We start from the raw sequence: 16,806 nt of genomic DNA, 5'->3' as shown, positions 1-16,806 counted from the left end.
GTGAAGCAGGATCTTCAGATGTCCGGAGACAGCAGACCCAAATAGCAGGTCGACATTGTCTTGAGGTGTCGGCAAAAGCAGGGAAGTGACTCCTTCACTCCAAGGGAGATTCCTTCATGCTTCCTGGTCCTTGTGACCTTGGAGGATGCGCAGCCTTGGATGTTGCAGAATTCTTGCAGGATCCAGAGAAACAATGTTGTAGTGGGAGCCTTCCCACCTGAAGCAGACTTGTTTGGTTCCAATTGAAGACCAGCAGCAGTTCCAGCGGCCAGGGGCAGGAGACATCTTGAGGAGAGTTCCTTAGAGTCTTGCTCGACAAATCAGAGGACCCACCCACAATGGAATCCTTAAATAACTCTAAACAGGGGTTGGTCACTCTCTGCAGTGACCCACCTATCAGAGGGGGTTAGGGTCCTCTCTCACCTGGCATAACCAACCAATGCTCCCAGGGGCCTCTGCCCATCTTATTTTCGGGATGGTAGAATCAATTGGCCACCTGGCAAAGCTCTGGGCACCTCCCTAGGGAAGGAGCTGGACAAGTGGGTGGTCACTCCCCTGCCCATTGTGTAGTTTCACACCAGAGCAGGAACCAGGGGTTCCTGAACAGGTGTAAATCGGATTATGCAAGGAGGGCACCAAATATGCACTTTAAAGCAGTCTGGTGGCGCTTGGAGGCCACCCCACCTTAGCCCTTAGACACCTAATACACAGGGAGAGGCGGTCACACCTCTCCCTTGCAGGAAATCCCTTGACCTGCTCCTCTGTCCTGAGCCTGGCTCATCAGCAGAGGGCAGAACAGGGTCTGGGGTCAGTTGCAGGGTGGGCTGGCAGCTGGACCCCGTAAGGCTGTAGAAGCTGAACTGGCTGATCCCCTAGGGAACCCAGAGAGTACATAGTTGCATGATACCAACACTGGAATCGGTGTAGCCACATGATTCCAACATGATTGATATCAAACATGCCTAGGTTTCGGAGTATCCATTATAGAGTTGGACCCCTTGTGTTGACCAGTGTCCACTACATACCTTAAGATGGCTTCCCCGCACTTAGAGTCCAGGAAGGTAGCCTGCTCATGCAGGGGCACCCTCACACTTAGACGCATGCACCCTGCCCTTCGGCTGAAGGGCCTACCAGGAGGGTGACTTAAAGGGTCTAAGTGCAGTGCTTAGGTGTGGCTGCGAAAGTGTGCATGCACCCTTTCACACAGGCTGCAATGGCAGGCCTGCAGTCACAGTTCACATGGGCTTCTATGGGTGGTAAAATACCTGTTGCAGCCCATAGGGGACCCCTGGTGTACCAATGCCCCGGGTACCTAGTTACCATACACTAGGGACTTACATGGGTGCACCAGTATGCCAACTGTGTGTGTGAAAGGTAACCAACACGTAAATTTAAGGGAGAGAGCACAGTCACTGAGGTCCTGGTTAGCAGGATCCCAGTGAACTACAGTCCAAAACATATTAACACCATGCAAACAAGCATTTTCAATGCAAGGGGTCTCACATTTTTTCAAGTTAGAGCTATTAGCGTTGTAAAGCAAAGAAAACACGCAGCGCGATTGCGCTGCATGGAAAATAAACAGATAAAGGAGTCCAGACCCCAGGCTGAAAACATCGAGCCTCGTATGTTTTTAGTACTTCACCAGTACTGTGTAGGTGGGCTAAACACCGGAAAAGGCATGACGTATGCATGCCTTTCACAAATGAAAGCAAGCGGATTTTAAAAGGCAAGTCCACGAACCAATGTAAGAGACTGACGTGGCATGGGCGTGGTTTAAAGCCCAAAGGGAGATAACAGAATGGACGGAGCACTTTGCGCTCGCCCTTAAAAAGGGGGGGTACTACAACCAGAACCCAGCATACTATACTAGCCTAGCACCTTTTATGTGCTTCTTTCATATCTCTATGAACATCTTGAGTACTGTAGTGATTCTCCTGAACTGGAACACATCCTTGATCTCTTAAGTCTCTGAATTGAATTTATATTCGGTAACACTGAGAAGCACCTGAGTAGTGAAATATCTGGCAGAAGGTGATTCCTGCATAGCTCCTGCCAAGCTCTGACATGCAGGAAAGCATAGTTAATTCAGTGTTAACACTCTAGGCCAGGGCGTTACCGCTAATGTTCCCTCAATATTTATAATCCTGACAGCTTGCATTGCTTTACCACTTGGTCATAAGTGAGCTTCCACAGGAAAACCACTATTGACTTGGGTAAATACTGCACTTGTAACAAATTGGTATTTTCCTAAACATTTTGGATTGACTTGTCAGGGGTCTAGCATAGCCTTTTCTCCAATCCCTTAAAGGATTAGGGCACTAGGTAAGGAAAATGTCACTTACCCAGTGTACATCTGTTCGTGGCATTAGTCGCTGCAGATTCACATGCTGTGCATAGTCCGCCGTCTGGTGTTGGGTCGGAGTGTTACAAGTTGTTTTTCTTCGAAGAAGTCTTTTCGAATCACGAGACCGAGGGACTCCTCCTCCTTTGTTTCCATTGCGCATGGGCGTCGACTCCATCTTAGATTGTTTTCCCCGCAGAGGGTGAGGTAGGAGTTGTGTATGTTAGTAATAGTGCCCATGCGATGGAATGAATAAGTATGTACAGAATAAAGGTTAAGGTAATATATTTACAAATGTACAAATGTTGGAGATTACTTCCAAACGGCTACAGGCTCCCGGGGAGGCGGGTGGGCGCATGTGAATCTGCAGCATCTCATGCCACAAACAGATGTACACTGGGTAAGTGACATTTTCCGTTCGGTGGCATGTGTAGCTGCAGATACACATGCTGTGCATAGACTAGTAAGCAGTTATCTCCCGAAAAGCAGTGGTTCAGCCTGTAGGAGTGGAAGTAGTTTGAAATAAAGTTCTTAGTACAGCTTGACCTACTGTGGCTTGTTGTGCAGATAGCAAGTCTACACAGTAGTGCTTAGTAAATGTGTGAGGCGTAGACCATGTTGCTGCCTTACATATTTCATTCATTGGAATATTTCCTAGGAAGGCCATGGTAGCGCCTTTCTTCCTGGTTGAGTGTGCCTTTGGTGTAATAGGCAGCTCTCTCTTTGCTTTAAGGTAGCAGATTTGGATGCACTTAACTATCCATCTGGCTATACCTTGTTTTGATATTGGGTTTCCTGTATGAGGTTTTTGAAATGCAATAAACAGTTGTTTTGTTTTTCTAATTGGTTTTGTTCTGTCAATGTAGTACATTAGTGCCCTTTTGATGTCTAATGTATGTAGTGCCCTTTCAGCTATTGAGTCTGGCTGTGGAAAGAACACTGGTAGTTCTACTGTTTGATTTAAGTGGAACGGTGAGATAACTTTTGGTAAGAATTTTGGATTGGTTCTTAGAACTACCTTATTTTTGTGTATTTGAATAAATGGTTCCTGTATAGTAAACGCCTGAATTTCACTTACTCTTCTTAGAGATGTAATGGCAATGAGAAATGCAACTTTCCACGTTAGTTATTGTATTTCGCAAGAATGCATGGGTTCGAAAGGTGGACCCATGAGTCTTGTTAAGACAATGTTGAGGTTCCATGAAGGAACAGGTGGTGTTCTTGGTGGTATAATTCTCTTTAGGCCTTCCAAAAATGCCTTAATGACAGGTATTCTAAACAGTGAAGTTGAATGAGTAATCTGCAGGTATGCAGATATTGCTGCGAGATGTATCTTTATGGATGAGAAGGCCAGATTTGATTTCTGCAAATGTAGTAAGTATCCTACTACATCCGTTGGAGATGCATGTAATGGTTGAACTTGATTATTATGGCAGTAGCAAACAAATCTTTTCCATTTACTTGCATAGCAGTGTCTAGTGGATGGCCTTCTAGCTTGTTTTATGACCTCCATACATTCTTGTGTGAGGTTTAAGTGTCCAAATTCTAGGATTTCAGGAGCCAAATTGCCAGATTCAGCGATGCTGGGTTTGGATGCCTGATCTGTTGACTGTGCTGTGTTAACAGATCTGGTCTGTTGGGTAGTTTGACATGAGGCACTACTGACAGGTCTAGTAGTGTTGTATACCAAGGTTGTCTTGCCCATGTAGGTGCTATTAGTATAAGTTTGAGTTTGTTTTGACTCAATCTGTTTACTATATATGGAAGAAGAGGGAGAGGGGGAAAAGCGTACGCAAATATCCCTGACCAATTCATCCATAGAGCATTGCCTTGAGACTGCTGGTGTGGGTACCTGGATGCGAAGTTTTGGCATTTTGCGTTCTCTTTTGTTGCAAATAGGTCTATTTGAGGTGTTCCCCAAATTTGGAAGTAAGAGTTTAGAATTTGGGGGTGAATCTCCCACTCGTGTACTTGTTGGTGATCCCGAGAGAGATTGTCTGCTAGCTGATTCTGGATCCCTGGAATAAACTGTGCTATTAGGCGAATGTGGTTGTGAATTGCCCACTGCCATATCTTTTGTGCTAGGAGACACAGCTGTGTCGAGTGTGTTCCCCCTTGTTTGTTTAGATAATACATTGTTGTCATGTTGTCTGTTTTGACAAGAATGTATTTGTGGGTTATGATGGGTTGAAATGTTTTAAACGCTAGGAGTACTGCTAACAATTCAAGGTGATTTATATGAAGCCTTTTTTGATGTACGTCCCATTGTCCTTGGATGCTGTGTTGATTGAGGTGTGCTCCCCACCCTGTCATGGAAGCATCTGTAGTTATCACGTATTGTGGCACTGGGTCTTGGAAAGGCCGCCCTTTGTTTAAATTTATACTGTTCCACCATTGAAGCGAGATGTATGTTTGGCGGTCTATCAACACCAGATCTAGAAGTTGACCCTGTGCATGTGACCATTGTGATGCTAGGCACTGTTGTAAGGGCCTCATGTGCAATCTTGCGTTTGGGACAATGGCTATGCATGAGAACATCATGCCTAGAAGTTTTAACACCATCTTTGCATGTATTTTTTGTGTTGGATACATGGCTTGTATGACTTTGTAAAAACTTTGAACCCTTTGTGGACTTGGAGTGGCTATCCCCTTTATTGTGTTGATTGTCGCTCCCAAGTATTGCTGTGTTTGGCACGGCAGAATGTGTGACTTTGTATAGTTGATGGAGAACCCTAGTTTGTAGAGGGTTTGTTTGACATAATCTGTGTGTTGTGAACACCTTGTTAGGGAGTTGGTCTTGATTAGCCAATCGTCTAGGTAGGGGAACACGTGTATTTGCTGCCTTCTGATATGTGCAGCTACTACTGCTAGACATTTTGTAAAGACTCTCGGTGCGGTTGTTATACCGAACGGTAACACTTTGAATTGGTAATGTATTCCCTTGAATACGAACCTTAGGTATTTCCTGTGCGAGGGATGTATCGGTATGTGGAAATACGCGTCTTTTAGATCTAAGGTTGTCATGAAGTCTTGCTGTCTCAACAGTGGTAATACGTCCTGTAGCGTGACCATGTGAAAGTGTTCCGATTTGATGTAGGTGTTTATTGTTCTGAGATCTAAGATTGGTCTCAGTGTTTTGTCTTTTTTTGGTATTAGAAAGTACAGTGAGTAAACTCCTGTGTTCTTTTGTGGACCTGGTACGAATTCTATTGCGTCTTTTTGTAGTAATGCTTGAACTTCCAGATCTAGCAGGTCTAAATGCTGTTTTGACATATTTTGTGTTTTTGGTGGGATGTTTGGAGGGAGTTGGAGAAATTCTATGCAATAACCATGCCGGATAATTGCTAAGACCCAAGTGTCTGTTGTTATCTCCTCCCAAAATTTGTAGAACTGGCTTAGTCTTCCCCCCACTGGTGTTGTGTGAAGGGTTTGAGTGACTTGTGAGTCACTGTTTGGTGGGCGGGGTTTTGGTACCCTGAAATTTTCCCCGGTTTCTAGGGAATTGTCCCCCTCTGTATTGGCCCCGAAAGCCTCCCCTTTGGTACTGTCCCTGGTAGGTAGACGGTGTTGTTTGTGAGGTACTAGCTTGTGTGGTTTGACCTCGAAACCCCCCTCTGAAGGTTGTTTTGCGAAACGTGCCAAAAGTGCCTCTGCCCTGCGGGGAATAGAGTGCGCCCATGGCCTTAGCTGTGTCAGTATCTTTTTTAAATTTTTCAATTGCCGTGTCCACTTCAGGTCCAAACAATTGTTGTTCATTGAACGGCATATTGAGCACTGCCTGTTGTATTTCAGGTTTGAAGCCGGATGTGCGCAATCATGCGTGCCTCCTTATGGTTACCGCGGGATTTATTGTTCTTGCAGCTGTATCCGCTGCATCCATAGAGGAACGTATTTGGTTGTTGGAGATATTTTGTCCCTCCTCAACCACTTGTTTTGCCCGTTTTTGAAATTCTTTGGGTAGATGCTCGATGAGATGCTGCATCTCGTCCCAATGGGCTCTGTCATATCGCGCTAGGAGCGCCTGCGAGTTAGCGATGCGCCACTGGTTTGGAGCTTGTACTGCAACCCTTTTCCCAGCTGCGTCGAATTTGCGGCTCTCCTTGTCCGGAGGTGGTGCGTCGCCTGATATGTGCGAGTTGGCTCTTTTACGAGCCGCTCCTACGACAACTGAGTCTGGTGGCAGTTGTGATATGATAAAAGCAGGGTCTGTGGGCGGTGCTTTATATTTCTTCTCCACCCTTGGAGTTATTGCCCTGCTTTTGACAGGTTCTTTGAAGATCTGTTTAGCGTGCCTTAGCATTCCCGGGAGCATAGGAAGGTTTTGATAATTGCTATGGGTGGAGGAGAGGGTGTTGAAAAGGAAGTCATCCTCGACAGGCTCTGCGTGCAACGACACGTTATGGAACTCTGCTGCCCTAGCTACCACCTGTGCATACGCTGTACTGTCTTCAGGTGGTGAGGGCTTAGTAGGGTACGACTCAGGGCTATTGTCTGATACTGGGGCGTCATAGAGATCCCACGCATCCTGGTCATCTTGGCTCATAGTGGTATAAGCTGGTGAATGTGACGGAGTCTGTGCCGGTGATGTATGAGTTACCGGTGGTGGAGAGGGTGGTGGAGTTATCTTCTTTACCACTTTTGCTTGTGGTGTCTTTTCTTGTGGTTGGAAATCGAGTTTCCTTTTCCTCCTGATTGGTGGAAGAGTGCTGATCTTCCCTGTACCACTTTGTATGAAGATCCGCTTTTGGGTGTGGTCTACATCTGTGGTTTGTAAATCTTAGTCAAACCTGTGTTTGCGCATTTGGGAGGACAGTGATTGTTCCTCTGAGTATGAACCGACTGTTGGTTCGGTTGCTGGCCGTTTAGGCACCAAAACCGTGTCTTTTGTTGTTTTCGGCTCCGACGAGATTTTTCTCTTTTCCGGTGTCGAACTTTCTCGGCGTCGTCCCTCTTCGGTGCCGCTGTCTCTGTGCCGAGCAGCCTCGGTGGTGCTGTCTCGGTGTCGACCCTTTTCTGCAGCACTTTCTCGGTCCCGAGATTGCTGCGTGCCTGTGTCTCGACCCGAGTCGGACGACCTCAGCACCAGTTCGCCTTTTTTCGGTGCCGATGGACGGTCACCTACTTTATGGGTTGAGCCATGGCCTGTTGGCAGTGGCGTCCCCTGGGCTTTGTCTGTTTTACCGTGTGGTGCTTGCTTCGACGTCTTACTCACGGTTTCTTCGACGTCGAATTCTTCCGAGTCCGATTCATGGATGGAGAAGGCTTCTTCTTCTTCTCCCTGTTCCTCGAACCCTCGTTGTCCTGTCGGCGTGGACGCTATCTGCAACCGTCTGGCTCTTCGGTCACGGAGCGTTTTTCTCGACCGAAACGCTCGACAGGCCTCACACGTTTCTTCCTTGTGCTCGGGTGACAGGCACAAGTTACAGACCAAATGTTGGTCTGTATAGGGATATTTACTGTGGCATTTAGGACAGAATCAGAACGGGGTCCGTTCCATCAGTGTTGATGTTGCACGCGGTCGGCCCGACCAGGCCCCGACGGGGGATCGAAATTACCCCGAAGGGCTTCCGGAGCTCTTCAGGATTCGGTGTCGATTCTAATCTAACCCGATACCGAACGAAACAATACCGATGTAGTTTTCCGAAGTTATGACTATCTTTCCGTCCCGAAACACAGAGCGAAAAGGAACACCTCCGAACCCGATGGAGGAAAAAAACAATCTAAGATGGAGTCGACGCCCATGCGCAATGGAAACAAAGGAGGAGGAGTCCCTCGGTCTCGTGACTCGAAAAGACTTCTTCGAAGAAAAACAACTTGTAACACTCCGACCCAACACCAGACGGCGGACTATGCACAGCATGTGTATCTGCAGCTACACATGCCACCGAACATACACTTACACTATACTAGTACCCTGTCTTCTGAGTGCCCTTAAGTTTCAGGAACTTAGGAACCTGTGTTGAGCTAGAAAAATGAAGACAGGTAGTCACCCAGGCAAATCTTTTCGCCTAGAGATGTTCATCCAGGATGACCTTAAAAACCCTAAGAGGCAGAAAGGGCAGGGAGATGGTGATGAGGGGGGTCTCTCTCCAGAGTTGGAGAAGGAAGTACTTAGGGCTCTCTCTGGACATGACCATGAGCATTCAGAGGAGATCCTTGAGGGTAACCCTGGGCCTGTAGAGGGAGGTATTGATAGTACAGAGGAGGGTCACCTTAGTAGGGCCACTTTTTCTCACCCTGGGTTGGTAAAATTAGTTCAAGGAGGAACAGGTCCTCCTCATCCTCGCTTTTCTCAGCATCTTCTACTGAGTCCACCCACTCTAACACAGAGGAGAAGGCTTTAGACAGAGGGTACAGCTTGCTCAGACTTGAGAAGGCAAACCTCAAGATGACAAAGAAGCAGCTGTCCCTTGCAATAGAAGCCTTAGAGGTAGTGGAGAGGGAAAGGAAGAATCTGGGCTTAAAACCCCATGGTGGCAGCACTAGAGACTCCAGGGTAAGGGAGGAACACTAACTCTAGGAATCTTAGCAGGATAGTCCCGCATTACAAGTCTGTGGATAATATCTGTAGGAGGCTGGCTCAGTTCATGGTGTACATTGATGGTGTGGCACCCTATACTGAATCCAAGCAACCCATCGTGATAGTGAATAGGTGTCCCAATAGCAAAGGTCTCTAGGGGTAGCTGAGGCGAGCAGCTGAAGCTGATCTAGGAGGAATGTAAAGTACTTGCAATACCTCAGTAGTCAGACAGAAACTCACTCAAGAAAGAACCACACAAGTATTGCAAAAATAAAAGATTTTTCATTACAGATTACAGCACTACTACTAGACTAACATTGGCTTATCCCCCTTTGGCGATATCTACACAGAATATATACACAAAATAACCAAAAGAAATTGCATAAAATTTACAGGGCCATGTTTGGTGGGGGGGAACGGGAGAACATATACTAAGAAAGTGGAATGTGAAATAGTGAACCCAACCAAGGAATGTGTGGTAGTTAGCTACGGGCTGGAGGTAGATGAAAACACCTAAGGTAAATACGGTAAGTGTGACCAGGTGCAAGGTAGTAAACCAGGGGACTCGGATGCAGAGGGGAGACGGAACTATCTCTGAAGTCAATTAATTCCTCGGATTGTCCAGCTGCTGTCATGACCCGTGGACCAGGCCAGTGGAACCCAAGGATGGATTCTCGGCGTGGAGGACCTAAAAAGGAAAGGGACAGAGACCAGCACCCTTCGAGGTGCCCAAGTGGTGCAGGTGGCAGTACCCACCCTCCTGAAGGTGAAGTTCATGCAAGTCGGTGGGAGGAGAAGTCCAGCTTCTGCAAGTCAGTGGGAGGTGAATTTCCTGCAAGTCGGTGGTGTGGGGTCCAGGAGCTGCAAAAGATCCTAGGAGTCGCATACCAGCCAGGTCACCAACAAGCACTGACAAATGCAAGCAGGAGCGGCAGAGTTTTGGGTACCAGCAAGGTCCAGGAGACTCCTTCCTTGAGGGGGGAGTCAGGGCTGGCATCCAGCCTTTTGGATTCCCCATCCAGTGGACTGACAGGGAATGCGTCCGGGTTAATTTTGGACGTGGAGGCCTGGACCACCGAGCTCTCTGGGGTGGCGCTTGAGGAAACTAGGATCCCCTGGGGCTGGGAGACTGTGACAAGTAATCGTCCTATGAACAGGAGTCCTTTTACTGGGCTTGGACAAGCTCCGAATAGGGCAATGGTAAGTGCTTCAATAAGTGGGAGTGATGGTTCTGTGGGGGCAACTCCTGGCTGCAGCAACTCTAGCAAGACGTTTGTCTTGACTGCTACTTTTGCACATGAGGTCCAGGATCTCAGCCACCCTCTGCACCACAATAGCAAATGAGCACCCTCCTCTGTAACCACGGTAGGAGAGACCAGGCCTGTGTCTAGGTAGGCATCCAGGTTAGTGTCATCTGCCAGATCCCCATACCAGGTATCCTCAGGATCTTCTAATGTTTGATATCCATAAGGGTCTGCAGACCCCTCTCACTCCTCCCCAATCCAGGCATGAGTAATAAAGTGCTGGCTGCAGTTTGGGGAGTCTGCCCTCGGTTGGTGCCGAAACCAGACAACGCCTGTCTGGATCCATTTCGGGATCAGGAACGATAATGAGGGCGGTGCCATCACTCAGCGTTGGTTGCGCTGGGGGAGTCAACCCTGAAGCAGGCGCCATGGAAGTCGAGGTCGCTCGACTGGCACCACTCCAGGATCCATCAATGAGGCCCAACTGCTGCTAAGGGCGAACCTGCTGGCGGAAGACCAGTAGGGTCCCCTCCCAGACCTATGGGACCCAAGGGTGTTCCAGAGGGGTCGGGCCACTGAAAGATGTGTGCATGACCTCAAAATTCTTTCAGTTGGGTGGGGCTAACTCGGGCTCCCGGAAACTCAGGACGGAGTGGACATGGCCCTGGTGGAGGCTCCACCACAGAGCTAGGCCTTGACTGCCGATGTCCCTGTGACTTGCTTGGAGACATGTGCGGCAGACGACCCAGCGACTTGTCTGAAGGCTTGTGCAGCAAAGTCAATGACCTCTTCGACAACTTATTTTTCTTGTGAGACTTACCTGTCGACTTGGAATGGGATAAAGATAGCCGGGTACAACTTTGCAAACGACCTCGGAACCTTCCTCGCGGCCCGGATCTGGAGCAACACAGAGTCGTTTGGCATTGGGAGGCAAGGAGCTTAAGGGAACCATGCCTTCAGCACCTTGGAATCTATGGTGAGGCAATCCTCTCATGTCTTGGCATTGTGATCTTGTCCAAGACACCAGAGGTAAACCAAGTGCGGGTCTGTAAGCAACATCTGTTGGTGACCGGTGCTGCAAAGTTTAAATCTTGCCATTCTGATGGACACCTAACACATTAGGAGACAAAGCCTCAAAAATTCTTCGACAAAAGGTTGAAAAAAGGTCAGTTAAAAAACGATTGGGGAACTTAACTCCAGCAAGTAGACTATTTCGACTACCTGGGAGGCAGGGTCATAAAACCTTGAACTGGAGGGTCCACATTTCGAAATTGGAGTTGACCTTCATCCATAGCGCTTCTGCAATTATCAAGAGATACAAGGCGTCAATGACCAAGTCTGTATATCCTGTAACTGAGATTTACAGGACCAAGGCTCACTCAGCATCTCTCTACAGTTCAGAAATGTGGGGTGCAGGGAATTTGAGTGGGTTAGCATCTAATGAAAATATTTGGTTAGATCGAAGTTTAACCTGCCAACAAGCACACTGACAGTCCTAGTATTTTTTTTTCTCTGGGCCTTACAAGGATAGGTGATCATGCCAGATTGAAGCCAGTACTATTCTGGATCAGAATCTGGTCTACTCCAGAGTTGGCCACATACAGACTAGCACTCAAGGAGATTATTAGTTTAGGGAATAGCGGGTCCATCCCTTGGTCACAATACATGAAGCAACACATGGGGTAACTAGGAGTGGGTATGTGTTGGTCTAACCCATCTCTAATTAAAAGTAATACCAAAACAGTTGTAAAAGAGAAATACTGATCCAAAACAGTTGTAAAAGAGAAATACTGATCCAATATATTGATAACTACCATTGGGATGACAAGGAAGGTGGAGTGGTTGAAGAGTTCCTTCCTTCAAGCCCACGCTCAAACTAGAAAAAGATAAGAATGCATCAATCCAGCCTCTAGTGCGTACTTTGCTTTTAAAACCAAGACAAGGCACTCTGTCAGTGAACCATGTCACCTATAAATTGGGACTGTAACCCATTTAAAACAAGAAACTGCTTATTTTGTACCTCTAGCGTAGATCATGTTCTATTTTTCTTCGCTGCCTAAAATAAACCTAGGCTGACTTGGCTGAGACCTATGTGCATTAGACTTGGAGTAGATTGATACAAGGTGGCCTATCAAATTCTTAGGACAGATTGCAGTACCTCAGCCATACTAGGTCTAGTCAGGAAAGTTGTGGGCCTATCCTGTAGTACACCATATTAATTACTGGGATGCCACTTGAAGGAAGCTGATTGTTGAACATGAAATAACAAATGTTCACTCCAGCACCCTAACCTATTGCATCAACATCTACCTCAGAATGTTTGGGTTGAAATATAATGGATCTACTAGTTCCATAACATTTAATATGCAGTACTTTTAGCATGAAATATAGCTGAGTGATAGTTTTCTATCTAGACGTGTGGCAAAAGCTGGAGACTTCAATAAAAGCTATATTTTTATTTTACTTTATCTCGTATAGCTAGCATGTGGCAATAGTCTCTGTTTGTGTAGGACAATCCTTACAATGATAGGAGCACATGACGGACCCTGCATTGAGGTCTTTGTCCTCCTCTGCATCAATTTGCGATTCCCACACAGACCTACTACCATTTAGCATGATCCATTGAGCATAGGCCTATATTAGTCTACTGCACTTGCAATTTAAAAAAATATATATTTTTATGTTTTAAGTGCATCTTATAGCACCTTCATTCCAAGTTATTAAGCACTATACTACCTACTGGACCCAAGCTACCAATCAACAATATACATGTTACCCACTGTCATATGCTATGGATCTGAATTCATGTAAACTTGTGGCCCTAGATCATGTATTTCCAGGTACATTTTTAACTGTTCTTGCCTTTTTTTTAATTGTTGCATATATTGTATCTCTCTTGTACTTTTATGGCCCTTCGCCTGAAATAAATATTGAATGACCAGAGGATGCTCTCTCCAGATCAGCCCTGATTGGCACAAAAAGAAAAGAACTGAGATCAACGTACTGTGGGTGGTGCCTTACATAGGCACTGTGCACATAACTTCCAGCGCGGATGACAGCAGGCGAAGTTGAGCAATGTAAGGGCAATGTATGCAAACAAGACAGGAGCTAAAGACGGAATATGAAGCACAAGGGGAAGGAGGGCACAAAGACAAAATTAGAAGGGGCAGAGAGAGAGGGCAGCATGACACAATGAAGTGAGGTCTAGGAGCCCATAAATACAAAGAAAGAGGTAGTGTATATCTGAATGATAAGACTAGTGTTTTCTTTAATTCTCAATATTTCTACAGAGCAGACCAGGTCAAAAGCATTAAAGAACAAGTTACTTACCTTTGGCAACACCTTATCTGGCAGGGACACAGACTAGCTGCAGATTTGTTATCTTAGAATTCTCCCCCAGACGTCAGAATGGATGTGGAAATGTTTCCTCAGCAGTACCTCTGCGCGTTGGTGGAGGGCGTCAAACGACTCCACAGCAATGTCATCTCTGGACAGGACGTCAGCAGAGTCCATATATTTCCTCCTCCGAGGCGATGACGTCAGTTTCTTCAGTGACTTGAAGCAGCAGAACAATGCAGAGCCACAAAGAAACTGGCAGTGAAAAATTAAGCAGTGTAATAGTGTTTACTCCAACCAGTAATGAAATTACATGCCGTGAGATGTACAAGAAGTAGCAAACACCTACATTCACCCCAAGCGAGATTGTAGAGGACAGAGTTCGTAAGCGGGGAGGATGAGTGGGTTGATAAGGAATCTGCGGCTAGTCATTGTCTCTACCAGATAAGGCATTTCCGAAGGTAAGTAACTTGTTAATCTGATAGAGACAACAAGCGGCAGATTTCTTATCTTAGACTTATTTACCCAAGCAATGCTCCACCCTCGGAGGAGGGGAGCGAACGGATCACACCAGTCTCACAAATACCAACCCGGTGAAACCAGAGGAAGAACCAAGCTCGAGACATGGAAATAAGTAACAAGAAAAGTTATTCATATGAAAAACTGACCAGCATATGTATAGGGGACATGCCTAGTCAAGACTGGGGAGGGTGAGTCTCCACAGGATCTAGTGAGCGACCACACCCATAGGGGAGTGAAAACTGCAAAGAAACCCCCAGCAAGAGAATGGAAAGGAGATATGTCTATGCCATCCACAGACAGAAAAAAATAAATACATAACATATACACGTGTAAGAGTGAAAGTAGAATGACCAGCGTTAAGCGTGCCATGCGAACAATCACACCAGCAGGTGAGATAGTACGCCAGCAGAGGTAATATGTAAGAATCACAACCATATAGATCTTAGTCAGTAAGCACGAATGAACAAATTAAGAGTACCATAAGACCGGTATGGCTGCATTAGGAGCTGCTGAGAAACCAGCCCTAGACAGAAAAGTAAAATTAAAGTGGAAAAGACCAGCAAGGTCCTGTATAAAGTGCAAAGTGTACAGCTAAACACAGAACAGAACATGGTAGAAAAGGAATAAGAAAGAAAACTGTAAAGCAAGCCGGAACCAACAAGGGAAAATAAAAGGGCTTTCCTGGGTGAACCCAAGCAGCAAAATATTGTATGAAAAGGAATAATGGAAACAAGAGTCCCCGACAATGAACAACAGGCATGAAAAACAAGAAAACAGCCTGCATTGGGAACCAGAGGCAGAAAAAGTATCTGCTCACAAGGAACCCACTGAACTGTGCAGTAGAAAAGCACAGAATATATCAAAGGGAACATGACCGAAAAGCACCCCAAAGACGGACTGCCGAAGAAGGACAAGGTCAGGAAAAAATAACGTGAAATTGGAGACATGTCAAGAGACAAGAGTCTGAAAAGACCCACTCCATGAAAAGGCAAAGGACCATGCCTGTGTTCTGTAGGACGTGGCATAAGCATGGAGAGACAACCGCTGGACTTGGCCAAGGAACAAAAAATTCGAAATATAAAAGGAAAGACACAGAACCATGACTTTACCAAAAGGATGAAACATACAGCAATAAAATGAAAGAATCAGTGCTTATAAGCAGAGACAGGTAGACAAGAGACACTTGTGAAGGAACAATCCCTGCAGACATGTGCAGAGGGGGACCAACTATCTGTCGTCAGCAAGCAACCAAGAAAATTGACAATACTGACAACAAGAAAAAAATCCCTCCTAATGAACAAAGGGGGCGAGGAAAACGCCACTAAGCAAGCTGTAAAAAGCCTGCTCAAGCCATAACCCTCAATTTGATGTGGTGGGAAAAAATAGAATATGGCACGAAGCTGAAACCCAAAGAACCTGGGATACTCCTGTATGGCAGCAGGAGGAACGACACTGCTGCAAGAAGAGGGTGTACGGGAAAGTAACCACAGTATTATGTGGAAAAGAAAACCCCCTGTGAACACAGTCCGGGGAGAGCACAAGCTCAAGAATGGCCTGATTGTTGGGGGACAAGAGGTAAAAGAAATAAAGGAGGGAACCCTCCAGTGAGGAGTACAGCATCAGTACTGGACACATTATTGTTTTTCCTTTTTTTTTTTAAACGTAAATATTGTTGTATTGGCTAGCTGGCAACCAATGGTATGGGGAAAATGGTGCCACTAGAGGGAATGAACCCAATCAATGAGCAAAAGCATCATGTGTAAGAACTGGAATGTCGCAGTAAGGATAAACGTGACCCAGAACACCCTGAGAAACAGGGAAGGAAACAAGCACCAAAATAAGCCTGTGGAGAAAAAAAAGGACAAAATAGCCGCCATTGACAAATGGGAAAAAATGTCTTTCCAGAAGACATAAGAGGAAGACACACCAGAATAAGGGTCCCTACAAAAAGTAGCAAGGAATGGCTCCCTGAGGAGTACAACACCACCTTCCCATTAGGTGGAAGAGTAAAGTCAATGCATGAAGTAGTTTACTACTACAAGCTCATAAAGCGTGAATGTCAAACCCAGCTTCTGTGTGAGCAGCAACCAAAGGCAAAATGCCAAGGGTGAACTAAGGCAATGTGCTCAGAACTCACCACAAAACAAGAACCACAATCCATGGGATGAAAAGACCAAGGTGAGGTGGAGGAAACCATCAGCTGAAAAGGACAAATAAGAAGAGGGCACCCAGCCCGCCTCCAAAGTAGAGCCACTACTTGATATGGCGAGAACCGCCAAATGTAAACAAAACTGAGAGTGAGGACTCTCACAGAAAACATACCAGGGAACCACCGCTTCCCTGAAGGATCAGCAATTAACGAAGAGCACCACCAAATGAAGTGCAACAATATCCAACATGGATAAACAAACTCTGTGGATACAGTGAGAAGAATCTGATGCATACTTAGAAGGTAACCAACCATATAAATATGCGAGAATATGTAACAGAATAAAAGGGGTGAGTGCATAACAGGACCCACAATTGACAGGAACTTGGGTAGTTCAATTAGTGTTGCAGCAGAGTAATGCGAGGGCATGAGACAAGGACGGACATTAGTCCCCACCATTGGAATCACAAAACAGGTGCAAAGCAGAATCTGCATGCAACCCAAGAAGAGAGTCCCACACTGAAGATGAAAAAGTTGAGGCTGACACCAAGCCCTGTGACGTATGGCAACAGAGGAGACCATGATCCGACCCACTAGAATCCATGCCTAAAGGGACCATAAGTCGAGCAGCCTGTTGACCATCTCTGAGGATGTTCACACGGTTATTATGCCTTTAATCAGAGAGCGATGGTAA

The 16,806-nt window shown here is 46.1% G+C and overlaps 1 protein-coding gene across 2 annotated transcripts in view; it reads right to left on the bottom strand.

The window, feature by feature from the left end:
- The window catches only part of LRP1 (LDL receptor related protein 1), a 1,410,884-nt gene that overhangs the window by 458,497 nt on the left and 935,581 nt on the right, over window positions 1–16,806 (bottom strand). The gene's annotated exons all lie outside the window — the stretch shown is intronic.

Source organism: Pleurodeles waltl, chromosome 4_2 (genome assembly GCF_031143425.1).
Source record: "Pleurodeles waltl isolate 20211129_DDA chromosome 4_2, aPleWal1.hap1.20221129, whole genome shotgun sequence".
NCBI lineage: Eukaryota > Metazoa > Chordata > Amphibia > Caudata > Salamandridae > Pleurodeles > Pleurodeles waltl.
This window is presented reverse-complemented; position numbering and strand designations above follow the sequence as displayed.